At 50.3% G+C, this 21,138-nt stretch overlaps 1 pseudogene; it reads left to right on the top strand.

Moving 5' to 3' along the window:
- The first annotated feature begins 4,050 nt into the window (after window positions 1-4,050).
- LOC132339822 (olfactory receptor 14L1-like) lies at window positions 4,051-16,364 on the top strand (annotated as a pseudogene).
- The last annotated feature ends 4,774 nt before the right edge of the window (window positions 16,365-21,138 follow it).

Here is a 21,138-nt window from a genome sequence, read left to right as displayed (position 1 = left end):
TCTGAGAGATAAATTGAGGGCTCTGACCCATAGAGGAGATGAAAGTGGAGTGCTGGGTTGGGACCAACCGGAAGGATTTTGTGAATCTGCTTTGGAGATGGGGGTGTTGATGAAGTGGCCCCTTAGGCCCTGAAAAGGCCAAGTGTCACATTTGATGACAGAGCTGAGGTGTGCACGGCAGAGCATTCCCAATGTGTATCGTGTCACTTGTCTATCATGCATTCTGTGTGTTTGGGTATCTCATGTCTTTTACGTTAGCTCTTTGAGGGGCCTATCAGAAACCCTGGCATCATTCTTAGCATCCGTGATCTCTGTGGTCCTTGTCCTGGCACCAATGCCATAGAACTTTTGACTCAGGAGCTCAGCCAGTTGTCAGAATCACATCTCTCTTTGGAAACATGCAGTCAGATGTCTTTTCAGGTCTTGTTCTGAGCTGTATGGACAGCTGCGCCCTGCAAGGATCCATTAAGGTGGTTTAGGACTGTTGTAAATGATCAAATCGGCAGCTAAATTTATTTTAAAAAATTTATAAATTTATTAGATTTACAACCAGATAGAATATTATAAAACTGCTACAGCCAAGACAGCGTCAACCTCGGACTTTGACGCTGTGTGAACTTGGATCAGACAGATGTAGTGTCAGCATCTCCCCAATGGTTCACTCCAACTACTTCAAGTAGCTAGTTTATATACAGTTTATTCTGCTTGAAGCAGAAATGACATAAGATTTCTGTATGTCTTTTCATATGTATAACGGGGACTATACAGATTCAGACTCATACAAAAGTCAGTCTATAGGTTCGGGTGGTTGTCTGAGCTTCTTGAAATAGTCTTCTTTCACTTGTAACCAGAATGTCGCCAGTCCTCGATGTAATTTCTTCTAGGTGCAGCTCCATGAGTGTTTTAGACATTCTTGGCAAATGACTACTCATTGCCCGAGAAGGACTCATTCATTCGTTAACAGGCTTGATTTTATCTGGATGAGTCCGGGAGGTGGGGAAGGACAAGGAAGATGAGGAGGCAGACAAGGAGAAGGACTACGAGGAAAGCATAGAGGAGGAGGACAAGGAGGAGGAGGACAATGAGGAGGAGGATGAGGAGGTGGATGTGGAGGAGGAGGAGGAAAATGAGGAAGAAGAGGATAATGAGGATGAGGAGGAGGAAGAAGAAGAGGAGGTGGAGGACGAGGAGGAGAACGGGGAGAATGCAGAGGAAGAGGAGAAGGAAGAGGATGAAGAAGTGGAGGATGAGGAGGAGGAAGAAAAGGAGGACGAGGAAGAGGAGGACAAGGTGGAGAAGGAAGAGGAGGGTGAGGAGGAAGAGGAGTAGCAGGAGGAGGACGAGGACGATGACAAGGAGGAGGAGGAGGATGAGGAAAAGGTGAAAGAGGTTGAGGAGAAGGAGGAGGACGAGGAGGAGTAAGAGGAGGAGGAGGAGGAAGAGGTGGATGTGGAGGTGTAGCTTGAGGAGGAGAAAGAGGAGAAGGAAGGAAGGGGTAGGACAAGGACGAGGATGAGGACGATGAGGATGAGGACAAGGAGGAGGAGAAGTAGCAGGAGGAGGATGAGGACAATGATGAGGAGGAGGAGGAGGAGGATAAGGATGAGAAAGAAGAGGCTGAGGAAGAGGAGGAGGAGGAGGATGAAGACAAGGCAGAGGAGGATGAGAAGGAGGAGGATGAGATTGAGGAGGGGGAGGAGGAGGAGTATGATGAGGAGGAGGACAATGAGGAGAAGGACGAGAAGGAGGACAAGGAGAAGGACGGCGATGAGGAGGAGGATGATGTTTAGGAGGGGGAGGAGGAGGAGGAGGAGAAAGAGAAAGAGAAGGAGGAGGAGGAGGATGAGGACAAGGTGGAGGAGGACAAGGAGGAGGATGATGAGGTTGAGGAGGGGAAGGAGGATGATGAGGAGGAAGTGGAGGATGATGACGATGAGGAAGAGCATGAGGTTGAGGAGGGGGAGGAGGAGGAGGACAAGGAGAAGGAGGAGGATGAGGAGGAGGAAGATGAGGACAAGGACTTGGAGAAGGAGGAGGACGAAGAATAGGAAGAGGAGGAAGACATGAAGGAGGAGGATGAGGAGGTTGAGGAAGAAGGGGATGAAGATAAGGATGAGGATGTGGAGGAGGAGGACTAGGAGAAGGAGGAGGACACAAAGGAGGACGAGGATGTGGAGGAGGAGGACTAGGAGAAGGAGGAGGACACAGAGGAGGACGAGGATGTGGAGGACAAGGAGGAGGAGGAGGAGGACGAGGACGAGGACGAGGTGGAGGACGAGGAGGAGGACGAGGAGGAGGACGAGATTAAGGACAAGGATCTGGAGGAGGAGGAGGAGGAGGAGGGGACAAGGAGATAGACAAGGAGGCAGACGAGCGGGATGAGCACGCAGATGAGGAAGAGGAGGATGATGAGGAAGAGGAGTAGGAAGAGAACGTGGAGAAGAAGGTCAAGGAAGAGGACCACTAAGAGGAAGACAAGGAGGTGGAGACAAGGAGGAGTACAAGGAGGAGATGGATGAGGAAGAGGAGGTGGACGAGGAGGAGGAAGAGGAGGACAAGGACAAGAAGGAAGAGGATGAGGAGGATGAGGAGGAGGAGGAGGATGAGGAGGGGGAGGATCAGGAGAAGGAGGAATAGGAGGAGGACGAGGAGGATGAGGAAGAGGAGGACGAGGAGGATGAGGAAGAGGAGGACAAGGAGGAGAAGGACTAGGAGGAGGAGGAGGACATGGAGGAAGAGAACGAGGAGGAGGAGGAGGATGAGGAGTATGATGAGGAAGAATAGGAGAAGTAGGAGGACAGGGAAGAGGAGGAAGAGGAGGACGAGGATTAGGACAAGGATGTGGAGGAGATGGACGAGGAGGAGGAGCATGCAGATGAGGAAAAGGAGGATGATGAGGAAGAAGAGTATTAGGAAAATGTGGAAAAGGAGGTTGAGGAGGAGGAGAAGTACAAGGAGGATGAGGAGGTGGAAGACATGGAGGAGGATGTGAAGGCAGATGAGGAGGATGATGAGGAGGAGGAGAAGGAGGAGGAGAAGGAAGAGGAGGATGAGGTTGAGGAGGAGGCGGCAGAGGAAGGCGAGGAGGATGAGGTGGAGGAGGACGATGAGGAGGAGGAAGAGGAGGTTGAGGAGGAAAAGGATGAGAGGAGGTGGACATGAAGGAGGAGGAGGTGGACAAGGAGGAGGAAGAGAAGGAAGAGGAAGACAAGGAGGAGTACCAGGAGGAAAAAGACCAGGAGGAGGATGAGGATGAGGAAGAATTGGATGAATAGGAGGATGAGGAGGTGGAGGAAGATAAGCACAAGAAGGCAGATGAGGAGGATGATGAGGAGGAGGTGGAGGAGGACGAAGCATAGGAGGACGAGGAGGATGATGAGGTTGAGGAGGGGGAGGATGAGGAGGAGGAGGATGAGGATGAGGCAGAGGAGGACGAAGAGGAGGGGGATGAGGTTTAGGAAGGGGAAGACAAGGAGGAGGACAAGGAGGTTTAGGAGGGGGAGGAGGAGGCGGTGGAGGAGGATGAGGAGGAGAAGGATGATGACGATGAGGAAGAGGATGAGGTTAAGGATGGGGAGGAGGAGGAGGAGAACATGCAGGAGGAGGAGGAGACGGATGAGGAAGGTGAGGAGGAGGAGGACGAAGAGGAGGAGGATGAGGAGGAGAAGGCAGAGGAGGAAGAGGAGGAGGAGGAAGAGGAGGAGGAATAGAAGGATTACAAGGAGGAGGATCAGGACAAGGACGTGGAGGAGGAGGAGTGGAGAAGGAGGAGGCCACAAAGGAGGAGGAGGAGGAGACGAGGAGGAGGAGGATGACAATGATGAGGAAGAGGGTGAGTTTGAGGAGGGGGAGGAGGAGGAGAATGATGACGATGAGGAAGAGGATGACATTGAGGAGGGGAAGAAGGAGACGGACAAGGAAGGTGAGGAGGAGGAGGACAAGGAGAAGGAGGAGGAGGAGGATGAGGAGGACGAGGAGGAGGACACAGAGGAGGAGGATTAGAAGGAGGAGGATGAGGATGAAGATGAAGACGTGGAGGAGGAGGAGGAGATGGAGGAGGAGGAGGATGAGAGGGTGGAGGACGTGGAGGAGGAGGATGACAAGGTGGAGGAGGAGGACAAGGAGGAGGACGAGCATGAGGAGGAGGAGTAGGAGGATGAAGAGGAGGAGGATGAAGAGGACGAGGATAAGGATGAGGATGTGGAGGATGTGGAGGAAGAAGAGGCTGGGGACAAGGACATAGACAAGGATGAGGCAGAGGAAGAGGAGGACGAGCGGGAAGAGCACACAGATTAGGAAGAGGAGGATGATGAGGAAGAGGAGTAGCAGGAGAATGTGGGTAAGGAGGTTGAGGAAGAGAAGGAGTGTGAGGAGGATGAGGTGGTGGAGGACAAGGAGGAGGATGAGGAGGTGGATGTGTAGGAGGAGGATGAGGTCGAGGAGGAGGAGGAAGAGGAGGAGGAGGATAATGACAATGAGGAAGAGGATGAGTTTGATGAGGGGGAGCAAAAGGAGGAGGAGGAGAATGAGGACGAATAGGCAGAGGACAAGGAGGAGGAGGAAGAGGAGGAGGATGAGGAAGATTAAGACAAGTAGGAGGATGAGGAGGAGGACGAGGAGGCAGAGGAGGAGGAAGAGGAGGGCGATGAGGAGGAGGAGAACATTGAGGAAGAGAACGAGGAGGACGAGGAGGAAGAGGAGGAGGGGGGCGAGGAAGAGGCAGAACAGGAGGAGGAGGAGTATGAGGCAGAGGAGGTACAGGATGATGAGGATGAGGAGGTTGAGGATGAGGAAGAGGAGGAGGAGGCAGACATGGAGGTGGCAGATGAGGAGGATGAGGATGTGGAGGACCAGGAGGAGGAGGAGGAAGAGGACAAGGACAAGGATGTGGGGGAGGTGGAGGAGGAGGAGTCCAGGGACAAGGAGATAGATGAGGATGAGATGGAGGAGGAGGAGGACAAGGAGCATGCAGATGAGGAAGAGGAGGATGACGAGGAAGAGAAGTATGAGGAGAATGTGGAGGAGGAGGAGGTCGAGGAGGAGGAGAAGTACAAGGAGGATGAGGAGGGGGAGGAGAAGGAGGAGTGCGGGGTGCGGAGGTTCAGGGACATCACACCATTACCAATATGATCCAGTGAAGCCAAATTTAATATCCCCAAAAAGACTATATTTATAAGAAGTCTCTATCGTCCCCACGTCTCTAGCTATACATGATTGGTTAACCATAGCTGTTCATGTGTCTGTAATTGGGTGCTGATTGGATCATCTAATTTTTCACGCGTCTCGCTGTGGTCATCTGGCCCACCCATGACTTCTCTTTTTCTCTTACTTTCTAAAGCTCGCTGACCAACTTGCTGAGTCCTAATGACTCTTCTTCTTGTATCTTTTTCAAGGATATACTGACCCCATTTTTGAATATGTCCATTATTCTTTGTTTTTGAACGTGTCCATTGTCCATTATCCAAAGCAGGCTGGATTGTGTATAGGTTGAATATGTCCATTGTCCTGCAAATACTCAATCTGTAAAAGACTCTCAACAGGGGGAACCAGAAGACACTGGACTGGAGAAGGGGCCCGGAAGTGAAGAGGTGAAGCCTATGCTGGGGAGGATCTTTCCAGTGACAGGGAAGGGATCCAACACAGGGGTGGAACTTGACTTCAAGGTGGGGCCCATCACAGGGGAGGCACCTGGAGCAAAGGCAGGAAATGGGGATGAAGGCGGGATGGAATCTGAAATGGCGGTCCCTCTTACAGGAGTATTTCCATCTTGTGATTTATAGGAAGGGGGATTAGGACCAGGGGATGCGAGAATGTGGGCAAGGGAAGATCTCAGGGGAGCATGACTACTACCACCCTGAAGAGAGGACAAAAAAGGAGGGGAGATGGCAGGCAGCAGGTGGCTTGTCTGTGCCAAAGGTCAGGCTCTATCTCCCATCCTGTTCTTAGGGAACGTGGGTTTGGGAACATGGGGGGTGGATTGAATAAACGAGGACAAAGGGTTGGAACCATGAACTTTTGAAATGATCCCATAAATTGAATGAAACAATGGATAAAATTTCCTAACTTTTAACATCCCTTGTAGTTGTAAAATATAAAGCTTTTCCCCAACAGCATCCCAAAATGATAACTGATAGATAGAATCAACAGTGATATCAGGAAACTCTTTAAACAACCAGTGAACAAAATGTTTTAAACTCCCCTAGGAAAACAAACTCCCCTCTAAATTCAAAACTCCTCAAAACTTAAAACCAAAAACATCCTTTTCAGTTTGGGACTGATTATTTCTCATAGCTGCCACTCATAGCTGCCACCAGTGGAAGAGGGAATTCCCACCCACAGAAACAGAAAATCAAAAGCCTGAACTCCTGGCAGCTCTCTACCACTCAGTCACTCACTCTCAGTTTCGCAGGCACAATCTTCAGCTAAAGTGGGGCTTGTGGGGCTGTCAGCGAAGTTGGTCCCACGGATATTGAAGGGATTGTTGACTTCCGCTTCAGTGAGACTCAATAAAACTTGAGTCTTACTTCAGTGTTGCAGCTGACCCAAAGGCGTACAGCTTCCAGTGTTGTCTGGCTGGGACAATCACTGCTGGAGAAGCTCACAGGGACCTCAATGAATCATGTCCCTATTCGGGCGCCACATGTAGCATTGTGGTGCTACTGAGGCCCCTGGAGCATCTGGCCCTCTTGAGCCCAAAGCTCACTGCTACCTCAGAAAGCTGCCAGAATAGGCAGGATGGGTCTTCGTATGATCTCCAGCAAACTGGGTTTATTAGTACAGGAACAGGGTACAGACAAAAAAGGGTCCAGGGACGAAGACATGGTGTAAGCTGAGGGCGCAGGGTCTTATATGGGATAGTGAGGGTGGAGTTTAGGGTCAGGGACCCCTGGATACAGGGGAAAATGGTGCAGACAAAGGCTCCGGGGTCAGGTCTGCCAGTAGGGAAAGAGGGGTGGAGGAATGCAGCAAACTAGGGCCATAAAGGGACAGAGAGAGGAGAACATTCTAGGTGCTAACCAAACACAGGCAATAGGGGTTGAGCTAAGGTAATTAGGCCAATGGGCCAATGGGGTGTCATAACTTTACAAAAATCAGCATGTGCATGCAAAGATCTATGAGAGAAGCAAGCTTCTTACCTTAACGTGAAAGCCTATTCCTCTTACTTGGGACCAGCCCTTCATGCCTGGGAGATTGAGACTCCAATGGTAGGCCCCTGGGTCTCCACACAGCCTCACAGCTGGCCCAGGGTAGGTCTGGAGTGCACTTGATGGCATCTTTGGCTTGGCACACAATTGAGGCGGGTGTCTGTTTTCAGTGGGGAACTTAAGAGTTTTAGATTGCAAAAATAAAAGAAGAAAAAGCTCTTGTTGCCTCATTCCAGCCATTTCTCCAAGCAAAGCTGGCCCCAAGTGACAGAGGAGAGACAGGATGGGGTTGGGGAATGTGGACCAAGATTGTCCACAATGCATCAGACGTCAAGGCACAGCTTCTCTGACCAGGCAAGACCTCTTCAGGAGAGTCCGTGGGTCAGTATCAGTCAGAGGATGCTGCGTTCAGCTCTAACAAGAAAAAGACACACTTTAAAACAGGAATGTGGATTTATTAGAAGCTCTTTGAAATATTTTCCCATAATGACAGAAAAAGAACTTCCTGATGAACTGCATGAGAGCAGGGGGAAATCAAGGCAGAGTCATGGTTTGTCAGGACTTGCCTGATCCTGCCCTGTGGTGCTTTTGGAGCTGAGTCCTTGAACCCTGGGCCAGAGAGGAGATTGCACCAACCTTTCCAGGAGTCCAAGTCAGAGGAAAACCCCCAGAGTGTCTCAAAGCATTAATGGTCCCACTGAGGTCCATCCCTAACACAGACACCTCATAGACTCCTTGGAGGAGAGAATTGGAGGCCAGGAAGGCACAAAAACCTCTCAGAGATTCAGTGTGGAAAGGAAATTCCAAAAAATCTTAAAAACCTTGAGTATCTTTGAGCATTTATGAGCCCTACAGATTGTCAGTACAAAGCTTTCAAGGGACTCCTTAAAGCAGATAATTGGGGCCATGATTGCACTAACCTCTCACAGAGAATGGTATCAAAAGGGAAACACCAAGTACCTTAAAATAACTGAAGTACCTTGAAGCATTATGAGCCCCACTGAGTGTTGTTACTGACAAAGCCTCTCAAGGTAATAATTACAGCAGATAATTGGAAGCCATGATTGCACAAACCTCTCAGAGACTCCAAGGCAAAAGCCAAACCCAAAGTCCTTTGAAAAACCTGGAGTCTCTGGGAGCATTAAGGAGCCCCAAGGGCCATTGCTGAGCAAGGCTTCCCAGGGACTCCTTCCAGCAAATCCTTGAGGCCGCTGGCATGTGGGATAGGGGGGGATGCAGAGGGCAGTACAAGGGGCTGACCGTGCCCAGCCTGGCTGGGGCTGTGCCAGGAGGCCCCAGTGCCTCAGGACTGTGTGTCTCCTCACAGCCCTTGGTGGCACAGACCCTGCTGTGGCCCAGGGCACCAAGACATGGCTTCTCTTTGTCCCCACTTGTCATCACTGCCTCCAGTTCTCTGTCCTGGCTGGGGCCTGGGGACACTTTCTCAGTGGTGTCCCTCAGTGGGACCCATTAAAAATCCAAGAAACTTTGGAGTTGGATTCTGACTTGGAGTTCTGGAGAGGTATCTTCAGCTCCCTCTCAGGGACTGATGTTCAGGGCCTGAGCACAAAGCCCCAGAGAGTCATTAAAGTCCTTGTGCTGTGTCTGTGCTGATGAGCTGGGCTGGGCTCCTCGCACAGAGGCAGCTCCTGGTAACCAAGAAGAGCTTCAAAAGCACATTTCTCTTGATGAGCAGCTCTTCTCCCAGCCCAGCACGGCTGGTGCACTGCCTGCAGCCACTCCAGGCACAGCACAGTGGCACAGAGAGCATCAATCAGTCAGGGCTGGGAAGGTGCTGAGGCAGAATCACTGCCAGCCCTTGGCACAAGGAACCTCTGGCTGCAGGACAATGCAGCTGCAACTCCTGTAGTGATCTCCTACAGCTGGAACATCCCAAGGCCTACAGACTCTGTGAATACAACTCTGATTAATTCTGGTGCAGGGCAGGTGAAATGCTCATGAAGCTCTGACATGCTGAGGGGTTCTGATTAGTCATAGAATGTTTCCAAGACAAGGATTTTGATAAAAATAAGGAAATTTCCTGAGATTTTGTACTCAGTTTCCTACTACTGGAGAATGGCAGGGAGGGGGGATAAATATTAAAGGCTGGTTATGAATTATTAGTTATGAATTCTGACAAGTGCCTGAGACATCCAAACTGTTACTTTTAGTGATCAATAGTTTCACAGAAGATCCCTAATGTGCTTTCAGCCACTCTGCCCATGGACAGCACCAGCAGCACCTTTGCTGGACCCATCAGGTTCAGTCTGAGCTGTCCCTTCTCCAAGCTGCAGAGCCTTCCCCTAGCCAGTGCCCTGCAAACAGGCAGGGTTCTGTAGGGCCAAGGAGAATGCACAGAGATTTGGGGTCTGTGAGGGCTGGAAGGGAGAGCTCAGGCACAGGAAAACACCTGCAGGAGGAAAATCTCCAGGAAGCAGAGAGAAGATCAGGCAATGAGAGAAAACAAAACCCAGAAATGCTGGGGCAGGGAGAGTTTAGAGATCCCCACAGGATCTCCTGCAGTGCAGCCCCTCCCTCTGAACAAGCCCCCTTCCTCCTGTCCCCCCAGACAAGCCTCTGCCCTCAAGGCTGGGGCTCCAAGGTGTGAAGCCCCTCTTGTGCAGGCAGAGCTGCAGCAGAGCCGTGTGGCAGCTCTGCAGCCCCGGGCTCAGTTCTCTCTGCAGAGCACAGGGCTGGGAGCAGCTGCCCAGCCCTGGGGCTCTGGCAGGGGGCACAGCTGGCTCAGGGTGATGCTTTCCCCAGTGCCCGGCTCTGGGCAATGCTGTTAGTGCAGCCAGGGAAGGAGCTGCATCTCCCTTCATCCAATGCCATCATAAGGATACTTGGAAGTCTCCCTGAGATTTCAGTCCAAGCTGGGAGCTTCAATCCAGGGTGCAAACCTGTCCTAGAGCATCTCTGAGTTCTAAGATTGATGGGGAAAGGCAGAGGGTTCTGACACTGAAAATGCTGCTGGGGAGGTGAAATGAGCATTGTATGTTCTTGGCTACAAATGTGGAGCTGGGCCCTGGTGTATCCATCTGCTCCCAGCAGTACCTGGTGACATCTTAGGGGAAACATGGGAAAGTGATCACCCTCCATTTGAGAAATATTAAGGCCCAGAGAAACTCAGAACAGGTCAGAATGACAGATCATCTCCCCTCACTCTCCACTCATCACTTTGCCTCACAAAACTTTCTCTGTTCTTCCTGAGTGCAGCAGAAATGCTGAGAGTTTCTGATATCCAAGAATACCTGGAGAGACATGGGAGAGCTAACAAAAATACCCCAGAACTCTTGAAAAAAAAACGCGTTCACCTGTGATACAGGGGAGGGTGTACAGGAAATGGCTTTGATTATGGTTACAGGTATCTCCTCTAATTCTTCACTGTCCTTTTTCCATGAACAGATCCCCGTGGCGAGCCCCAGCAAATGTCCAACAGCAGCTCCATCAGCCACTTCCTCCTGCTGGCATTGGCAGACACACAGCAGCTGCAGCTCCTGCACTTCTGCTTCTTGCCGGGCATCTCCCTGGCTGCCCTCCTGGGCAACAGCCTCATCATCAGCGCCGTAGCCTGTGGCCATCACCTGCACACGCCCATGTTCTTCTTCCTGCTCAACCTGGCCCTCAATGACCTGGGCTCCATCTGCTCCACTGTCCCCAAAGCCATGCACAATTCCCTCTGGGATACCAGGAACATCTCCTACAGAGGATGTGCTGCTCAGGTTTTTCTGACTGTATTTTTCATCTCAACAGAGTTTTGCCTCCTGACCATCATGTGCTACGACTGCTACGTGTCCATCTGCAAACCCCTGCACCATGGGACCCTCCTGAGCAGCAGAGCTTGTGTCCACATGGCAGCAGCTGCCTGGGCCAGTGCCTTTCTCAATGCTCTACTGCTCATGGCCAATACATTTTCCCTGCCCTCTGCCATGGCAATGCCCTGGACCAGTTCTTCTGTGATATCCCTCAGATCCTAAGCTCTCCTGCTTAAATCCCACATCAGGGAACTTGGGCTCATTGCAGTTAGTACCTGTTTGGTACTTGGTTGTTTTGTGTTCATTGTTTTCTCCTATGTGCAGATCTACAGGGCTGTGCTGAGGATTCCCTCTGAGCAGGGACGGCACAAAGACTTTTCCACCTGCCTCCCTCACTTGGCCATGGTCTCCCTCTTTGTGAGCACTGCATTGCTAGCTTACCTAAAGCCACCCTCCATCTCCTCCCCATCCCTGGATCTGGCCCTGTCAGTTCTGTACTCAGTGGTGCCTCCAGCCGTGAGCCCCTTCATCTACAGCCTGAGGAACCAGGAGCTCAAGGCTGCAGTGTGGACACTGATGACTGGATGGTTTCAGGAACATTAACATGCTGGCCATTTTTTGTAATGAAAGTCATCTTTGATTTGTATTAAAAGTAATATTTAATATTTCTTCATGGTTTCATTTTGGAGGTTCTTTTTCTTTGTTTTACTTTTTTCATATTGTCCACAAAGAAATGTCATTGTTTGTGCCATTTCTCATTTTGCTTTCCTCCACTTTCCCTGTGGCCACAGACTGTGTCAATGAGGGGCTGCGCTCTCGGTGCCTTTAAAGGAACTAAAGGATCTCCCATCAAAGTTTTCTGCAGACATGCCCTTTTGTTGCCTTCTCTGGAGCTGCAGCAGTGATGTCTGTGTGCAGAGCTGGGGGCAGATCAGTGCTGGCACAGCAGCTGTGCCCAGCTTGGTGGGCACAGCTGCAGCAGCACTTGGTGTTGCCAGTGCTGTTCCCATGGCCCTGCCCCGCTGCCCTGGTGGCCCTGGTGTTTCTTTAGGGCCTGAGTGCTCTCAGGGCCGGGCACAGTCCTGGGGGTGGCAGTGCCAGGGCTGCAGCAGGGACAGGCCATGGGCACTGCTGAAGTAGCACTGATGCCTCAGGCCAGGGCCTGGGGGCTCCAGGCTCCTTGACCAGGCTCTCTCAAGAACACGGCCAGGCCAATGCTGAGCACAGAAAAACCCCTGTGAGCAGCCCCAGGGTGGCCGTGGGCAGGCTGGGGGCAAACAGCATGGCTGGTGCTCTGCAAGGGCCCTGGGGCAGACAGGAAGGAGCAGCAGAGCAGGGGCTGATCCATCCCCAGTGAGCTGGACAGCCCAGGGCAGCGTCCCAAAGCGTCATTATGGAGCTGCCAACAACATCCCCCCTCTGCAGCCCTGGCCTCTCCCCCAGCTCACACAGGTGCCCCAACCTTGCAGGCACAGACACGGCAGCACTGGCTCAGGAGCCCCTGTTTGCATTGCACAGAGCAGGGGGAGCACCCCCATGCTGTTGCTGCGGGGACATGAACCTGAGGGAGCACAAATGCCATCAGCCCCTGGGGCCAGCAAGGGCTAGGGAATGGCAGGAAAACCACCCTGCCTTGTCCTGGCCTCTGCAGTCAGCCAAAAAGTTTGTTCCCATGAGCTGGGAGTTTCTTGTCCCACTGCAGAAGCTGTTGCTCAGAGCCAGGGCTGCCTGGCAGCCAACCCCCAAACTGCCCTGAGCATTTCCTTTGCTTCACCTTTGCTTTCTTTACTGTTCCCAGAAAGAAATTTCTTCTTCTTTCCTTCCTTCTTTCCAGGGGTCTTAGAACTGGACAGAACACTCGAGGCTCTGCTCAAGCAGTGCTGAGCACAGGGGAAGAATCACTGCCCTGGTCCTGCCGGCCACACGATTTCTGATCCTGGCCAGGAGCCATTGGCCTTCTTGGCCACCTGGGTAAACTGCTGCCTCATGTCCAGCCTGCTGTCCATCAGACCCTGCAGGTCCCTTTCTGCCTGGCTGCTGTCCAGCCACTCTGTCCCCAGCCTGTAGTGCTGCAGGGGTTGTTGTGGCCAAAGTGCAGGACACGACACTTGGACTTGTTAAACCTCACTTTGTTGGATTTGGGCCCTGGATCCAGCCTGTCCAGGGCATTGTACAGAGCCCTCCATTCAGCAGATCAACACTCCCAAACAACTTGGTGTCACCACAGTTTCAGGAGGCCCCAGAGTGTTCCAATGGTCTCCATGATTCCATGAGGCCTCCCAGTGTCACAATGTCCCTTTGGTTCCATGGGACCCCTTGGTGTCACAAAGTCCCTTGGATCCTTGGGCCCTGCCAGTGTCACAATGGCACCGTGGTCCCCTGTTCCAGATTGCAAGGCAAGATGTATTCTATTACCATCTGTATGGCAGTTGTCTGGTGTCAAGTGGGCGATTACCCTTATCTCTCTCTCCCTGAGTGATCATAATCACTCCTCCCTAGGCAAGGGACATCTGCTGATAACAAGCTATTGAATGTCACTGCATGACTGATAAGAAATATAGCATCCCATTGTGAGATGCTCTGCCCAGACGGAGGAGCCAAGCATTGCTACCCAGATATAATCTGGAGATTCTGAAACACAAGGACGGCTTCCCACTGGATTCCCCACAGGAACTGCAGCTGCTTCTACTTTTACAGATCTGTGGAGGAAGAATACACCCTTTTCTACAAGACTCCCTGCTCCAATAAAACCACACCTGACACTTTAGGAGGACTGCAGCCACTTTTCCAACTGGACTGCTACCAACACCCTGACCAAAAGGGTGTCAACTTGAGTTCTGACTCTGTCAGTGCTGTTCTAGTGTATTGCATTGTTTTATTTTATCTCTTTATTTTTCCTTCCCTATTAAAGAACTGTTATTTCCTGCTCTCATATTTTTTGCCTGAGAGCCCCTTAGTTTGGAGTTCATAGCAATTCGGAGGGGTGGAGAGGGTTTGCATTCTCTGTTTCAGGGGAGGCTCCTGCCTTCTTTGGCAGGCACCTGTCTTTCCAAACCAAGACAGATTTTGGCGCCCAACATGCAGCTCGAGGGCACATAAACAGAAAGTGAACAACAGTTCATGAATAATCTAATTTTTTGTGTGCGGCTATAGAAACCTCATTAAGCTACACCATGTGGTCCAGCTTGCCTGGTTTGGGTGGCACGTGATCATGGCTATATTTTTCCCATTTGTAGGCCCTTATCTAAACATGGGTCCTATAACCAAGGCTACTGTGGCTATTATCCGCTTCGTTTTATGGGTGAATAAGGTGAGGAATTCATGGATTTTTAACTTCCTCTGGGAAGCAGGCACAGGGATTCACAGCTATCACACATTAACTGTATGTTTTTGGGGTTATTTTAATAATGGCACCTGCTGTAAGGAAATGATACCAGGGGAAATCTTCTCCCAACCCTTTAACCATCTCTTTGGGTCTGCCCCACCAGTTTTTGAAGGGTTCAGATCTACTCTAAATATGAATGATATCATACAGTGGCTAGTGCTGCTGATAGGCCTGTTCTATTTAGCATTTAGAGAGAGAGGAAGACTAACCTGGATAACCACCCTGACACCTACCCCAGAACCTAACACACCACCAGAGCCTAGGGATGTTGCTGACCCTACCCCACAGCCCACCCCAGATGTGAACTACTCAGATTGGATGGGGGATCTGGTGAAGGAGATACGTGAGATGGGACAGATGCTGAAGGAATACACTTCCCCAGCTGGTGAGAAGCCCTCCCCCTGCCTTGAAGAGGGAGAGTCTAATAGTGCAACAGCAGAACCCACAGATGTTACAACTGTCTAGGTTCCAGCTGAACTGCAAAGGCAGTCACAGCCAGCAGCAGTTGCTCCTGTAGAAACAAGGAGATCTAAGATGAAAGCAGAGCACCCAGATAGGGGAGGGCCCTCACAACCCACAGGGGAGCCAGAGGTTGCAATCATCGCAGAGTCCCTGACGTGCAAAAGTCTCTGTAATCTGCACAAAGTCATTGTATGACAGGGATGTGAAGCTTATACAACCTGGCTACTTTGGGTCTGGGATCTTACAGGTACAGGCATCCAGCTGGATGGTAGTGAGGCAAGGAATCTGAGACCCTTGATTCAAGACTCAGGTATCAATCAGATTTTCGTAAGGGAGCAAGGGTCCCATTCACTCTGGGAGTGGCTTTTATTAAGTGTAAGAGAGAGGTTTGTAAACGGGGAGAGAATGCAGGAGCAGAACCATAGAATGCGCTAGAAGACTCTTGAGGAAGGGATCCAACAGCTGAGAGAAATGGCAGTATTGAAGGTACTCTTTGGGAGGGATAGACAGCATGATAATAACCCTGACCAGATCAGGTGCACAGGGCAAATGTTGTGGTGTCTGGCAAATCTAGGGCCATCTCAATACACAACTTTCATTGCAACAATTAATGCCGATACCAACCGAGAGACAGTGGGTTCTGTTGCTAACAAACTTAGAAATTATGCAAGTATGATCAATGGCCTGATATAAGCTCATGTCTCTGCCGTGGTCCAGGAACTCAGAGGAGATGAGGGAGGAGGTGAGGAGGAACAATTCCCATATTGCACCAGTGCAAGTCACAGGCCCCAGATTCAGAGCCCAGCGTTCCCCAGCTAGAGAGAGAGGGTACACCCCACGGGCTGACCTGTGGTTCTTTCTGCGGGACCATGGGGAAGACATGGGAAGGTGAGATGGAAAACCCACTTCAGTCCTGGCAGCAGGGGTATTTTAACTCAAGGAGGGAAACACTAATCAAGGGAACTCCAGTAAAGTGAAGGAAGCCTCAACCTCCCATGACCAAGCTGCTGAGTATGATCTGTCACATCCCCTTGAAGGTACCTCTACCATGTATGCCCAGGAAAGATAATAATAACCAGAGTTAGAGGGGCCCTGCCTCTAGCCAGGGAGAGGCAGGGAAAAAACAGATCTTCTGGACGGTGTGGATCCGATGGCCTGGCACATGAGAACCACAAAAGCATGATGCTTTAGTTGATACTGGTGCGCAGTGTACCCTGATACCATCGGGACATGTGGGGGCAGAACCTGTTTCCATAGCCGGGGTGCCAGCAGGATCACAGCAATTGACCCTGTTGGAAGCCGAGATGAGCCTGACTAGGAAAGACTAGAAGAAACATCCTATTGTGACTGGCCTAGAGGCTCCATGTATTCCGGGCATTTCTCCAGAATGGCTATCACAAAGACCCAAAAGGACTCAGATGGGCATTTGGCATAGCTGCTGTGGAGGCAGAAAACATTAAGCAGCTGAACACTTTGCCTGGACTATCAGAAAACCCATCTACAGTAGGTCTCCTGAAGGTGGAAGAACAACGAGTACCAATTGCCACCTTGACGGTGCACCACCAGCAGTATCGGACTAATCGAGATGCTGTGATCCCCATCCTCAAAATGATCTGAAAGCTGGAAAGCAAAGGGTTGGTCAGCAAAACCCACTCACTTTTTAACAGTTCCATCAGGCCTGTGCACAAGTCTAACAGAGAATAGAGATTGCCTGTGGACTATTGTGCCTTGAATGAAGTGACTCCATGGCTGAGTGCTGCTGTGCTGGACATGCTGGCACTCCAGTACGATCTGGATTCCAAGGCAGCTAAGTGGTATGCCACTGTTGACATTGCTAATGCGTTTTTCTCCATTCCTCTAGCAGCAGAATGCAGGCCTCAGTTTGCCTTCACCTGGACGGGCATGCAGTATACTTGGAACCGACTGCCCCAGGGGTGGAAGCACAGCCCCATCATCTCCCATGGACTGATCCAGACTGCGCTGGAAAAGGGTGAGGCTCCAGAACATCTGCAATACATTGATGACATCATTGCGTGGGAGAACACAGCAGTGGAAGTATTTGAGAAAGGAAAGAAAATAATCCAGATTCTGCAAGAAGCTAGTTGTGCCATCAAGAAGAACAAAGTCAAGAGACCTGCCTGAGAGATCCAGTTCCTGGAAGTAAAGTGGCAAGATGGACATTGTCAGATTCCCACTGAGGTCATCAACAAGATCACTGTGATGTCTCCACAAACTAGAAAGAAGGAAACACAAGCTTTACTAAGTGCCATAGGTTTTTGGATAATGCACATTTCCGAGTACAATCAGATTGTAAGCCCTCTTTACCTGGTCACCCGCAAGAAGAATGATTTCCACTGGGGCCCTAAGCAGCAGCAAGCTTTTGCCCAGATCAAGCAGGAGATCGCTCATGCAGTTGCCCATGGCCCAGTCAGATAAGACCAGAGGTGAAGAACGGGCCCTACTCTGCAGCCGAGAACAACGGTTTGTCCTGGAGCCTTTGGCAGAAGGTGCCTGGGAAGACTCGAGGCCGACCACAGGGATTATGGAGTCAAAGCTACAGAGCGTCTGAAGCCAACAACACTCCCACAGAAAAGGAAATCTTAGCTGCCTATGAAGGAGTTCAAGACACCTCAGAGGTGATTGGCACAGAAGCACAACTCCCTTTGGCACCCCGACTACCAGTGCTGGGGGGGATGTTCAAAGGAAAGGCTCCCACCACCCACCACACCACTGATGCTACATGGAGTAAATGGATTGCTCTGATCACACAGCGTGCCCGTATTGGAAACCTGAACCGCCCTGGGATTTTGGAGATAATTACAAACTGGCTAGAAGGTGAAGACGTTGGTCTCGCTGATGAAGAGGAACAAGAGCAAGTGACACATGCTGAAGAAGCTCCACCATAAAACCATCTACCAGCAGAGGAAACATGCTGTGGCCTTTTCACGGACGGTTCCTGTCGCATCGTAGGGATGAACCAGAAGTGGAAAGCAGCTGTATGGAGCCCCACACGACAGGTCGCTCAAGCTACCAAAGGAGAAGGTAGATCAAGTCAACTTGCTGAACTCAAAGCTGTTCACCTGGCCCTGGACATTGCTGAGAGAGAGAAATGGCCAAAGCTCTGCCTTTACACTGATTCCTGGATGGTAGCCAATGCTCTGTGGGGCTGGCTGGAAAGGTGGAATAAGGCTAACTGGCAGCATAGGGGAAAAACTAATTTGGGCTGCTGATGAATGGAAAGACATTGCCACTCAGTTGGAGAAGCTACCTGTAAAAGTCCGCCAGGTAGATGCCCATGTCCCCAAGAGTTGGGCTAATGAGGAACATCGAAACAATGAACAGATAAATTAGGCAGCAAAAATAGAGGTGTCAAAGATAGACTTAGATTGGCCACACAAGGGGGATTTGTTCCAAGGTTGATGGGCCCATGATGCCTCTGGTCATCAGGGATGAGATGCCATCTAAAAGTGGGCATGAGACTGAGGGGTAGATCTAACCATGGATAGTGTTTTTCAGGTTATCCATGACTGTGAGACGTGTGCTGCCATCAAATAGGCCAAGAGAGTGAAGCCCCTATGGTATGGTGGGCAATGGTCCAAAGTATGGGGAGGTCTGGCAGATTGACTACATCACACTGCCCCAGACAAGTGCCACGTGCTGACCATGGTAGAAGCCACCACTGGATGGCTGGAAACCTACCCTGTGTCTCATGCTACTTCCCAGAACACCATCCTGGGCCTTGAAAAGCAAGTCCTGTGGAGACATGGCACCCTTGAGAGAACTGTGTTGCACAATGGGACCCATTTCAAGAATGGCCTTATAAACTCCTGGGCCAGAGAACATGGTATTGAATGGATATATCATATCTCCTCTCATACTCCAGCTGCCAGGAAAGTTGAACAGTGTAATGGACTATTTTAAGACTACCCTGAAGGCACTTGGCCAGGGAACCTTCAGAAATCGGAAAATTAAATTAGCAAAAGCCACCTGGATGGTCACCGAGGGTCCATCAATTGAGCTAGTTTTGCCCAGTCTGAACCCTCACACACAGTGGATGGAGATAAAGTCCCTGTGGTACACATGAAAGGTATTTTAGGAAAGACTGTTTGGATTACTCCCACTTCAGGCAAAGACAAACCCATCCATGGGATTGTTTTTGCTCAAGGACCTGGTTACAGTCGGTGAGTAATGCAGAAAGGTGGAGAAACCTGTTGTGTACCACAGGGAAACCTAGTCCTAAGTGAGACCAGTGTGTAAGATTTCATTGTGTAGAGTTTATTGATTTGGGTATTGTCAAAATTAGGTTAGAATCTGTTGTAAAATAGTAAATAATTGTTAAGCATATACTGTTAAAAGGTTTGGTCATTATATTGTAAAAGGGGTTAAAAGGGCAGTTATAGGAAATACAGTACTCAATTTACTGTATTACACCTAAGCGAAGTGCACCACGCCCCCCCCCCCAGCAAAAACTAGCCAGTCTGGACGGAACTGTAAGAGCCAATCAGCACCTTAGCCTTCATGTAAATGAAGGATCCCAGCAGAAACCAATCCAAAGGAACAAAAAAACAGTATTAAAGGGGGCATCCAAGTCAGTGAGAGTGTGCCGCTCGACCTTGAACATGGAGAACATCCCTGCTCAAAAGAAGAAGATCCAGCACTGGCTCTGCAGCATCGTCACCCATCATTGACTGGGAACACTCCTGCTCTACCTGCAGGCTCACTGTGCCTCAGGCCTTACAACAAAAGCTTAAATCACTTTAGTACTAGGAGTGTGTTCCTCTTTATGACATGATGGAGAACACCTGGGATGTTCAAGAGCCTTGGGAACTTCCAAATTAAAGGGAAAGCCAACAACTGCTCTTTCAGGGACTTAAAGAAATTGAGAAGAATGTGCAAGAAATGAGCAGAAACTCAGCTCCTGGTCCAGATGCGATCACCCTAAAGGACATCAAGTAGATGGACCCTGAATTCTCCTTGATCATGGAGATATTCAACCTGATGTTTGGTTAACATCAGATAAAATCCCGGGTATGGTGAGGGGATGCAGGACTGTTAAGACCAAAGTCAACCAAACCAGAACATTTAAAGGTCATTATTAATTAGAGACCCATCACAATCAGTTCCATCCTGTTAAGACTGTTCTCCAGAATAACGACAGCAAGGCTGACTAAGGTATGCCCCCTTAATCCAAGGCAAAGAGGCTTTATAAGAGCAGCAGGATGCTCTGAAAATTTGATATTCCTGCAAACAATAATTCAACCTGCCAAAAGAGATGACAGACTTCTGGGTGTCGTATTTGTGGACATCGATTGCTAAGGCTTTTGACACCGTGAGCCACCAGCACATTCTACATAATCTGCAGCAAAGGGAAGTGGACTCCCATATCATCAGCTTGGTGAGTAATATGGATGAGAACATATATCATCACATTAAAACCTCTTCAGAAAATTGACACTCCAAAAAAATAATCTTAATCCCTAGATGAATTTACTTGGCAGATGTCGTGGTTTGAGAGGAAATGTTTTTTTTGGGATGGTGTGGTCACGCCAATCAGTGTTCAGATTTTAATACTGGCACCTGGTTTGTCCACTGAGGGCATGGATACGCCTCTGAGAACACAGGGGGTTAAAAGCTGTGAACTCCCAGGGGAAGTTCCTTTTGAGTTCCGGTCTTGGAAGAGAGTGGACCTTCCCCTGCCCTGCCCGGCTCCGAGCTGGGCGGGGGCGGGGAGGGGAGCCATGCGGCCGGAGGGAGGTAGGCCAGGCCTGGGCCGAAGGGTGGAGAAGCACTGCGAGGCTTCGGGCAGCCATCCCCCATTTCCCCCACCCTCCGGAGGGAGAGAGAGAGAGAGAGAGCGGCCTGTGCCTGTGATAGCAGGCTGGTGGGAAGGAGAAGGGGGGGGGGGTGCCCAGCAGGGCAGCCAGCCGTGGGAGTTCATGAACCGAACCAGCAGAGCCTGGGACTTTTAACCCTTCTTGGGATGATGGAAACCTTGTAAATGCTGATTCCTCCTGGAGTTGGTGAGATTGAGAGAAGTTGAGAAGAATCCTAGGTGGGAGGAGATGATGGAGTGGCTTTTGGCTGGACTTTTCTTGGATAGCTATGGACAGAACCCTTGAGTTCCTGTGACACAGAGACTGCAATCTAAGGGGAGGCAATGTGTCACCGACATGTTTTAGGAAAAATCCTTTCCTTAGGATTTTTCCCTCCTGAGAAGCTGAGAGGCCTCAGGAACAAACTGTAAACAATTCTTATCTGCTGCTGTGGAATGCAACAGGGGGAATCTGTGATTGGACTCATCTGGTTGTTTGGAATTAACACCCAATCACAGTTCACCTGTCCAGACTGTCTCGGTGAGAGACAAGCCTTTGTTATTCCTTCCTTTCCTATT

The sequence above is a fragment of the Haemorhous mexicanus genome, chromosome 30, assembly GCF_027477595.1.
Source record: "Haemorhous mexicanus isolate bHaeMex1 chromosome 30, bHaeMex1.pri, whole genome shotgun sequence".
Classification (NCBI taxonomy): domain Eukaryota; kingdom Metazoa; phylum Chordata; class Aves; order Passeriformes; family Fringillidae; genus Haemorhous; species Haemorhous mexicanus.
This window is presented reverse-complemented; position numbering and strand designations above follow the sequence as displayed.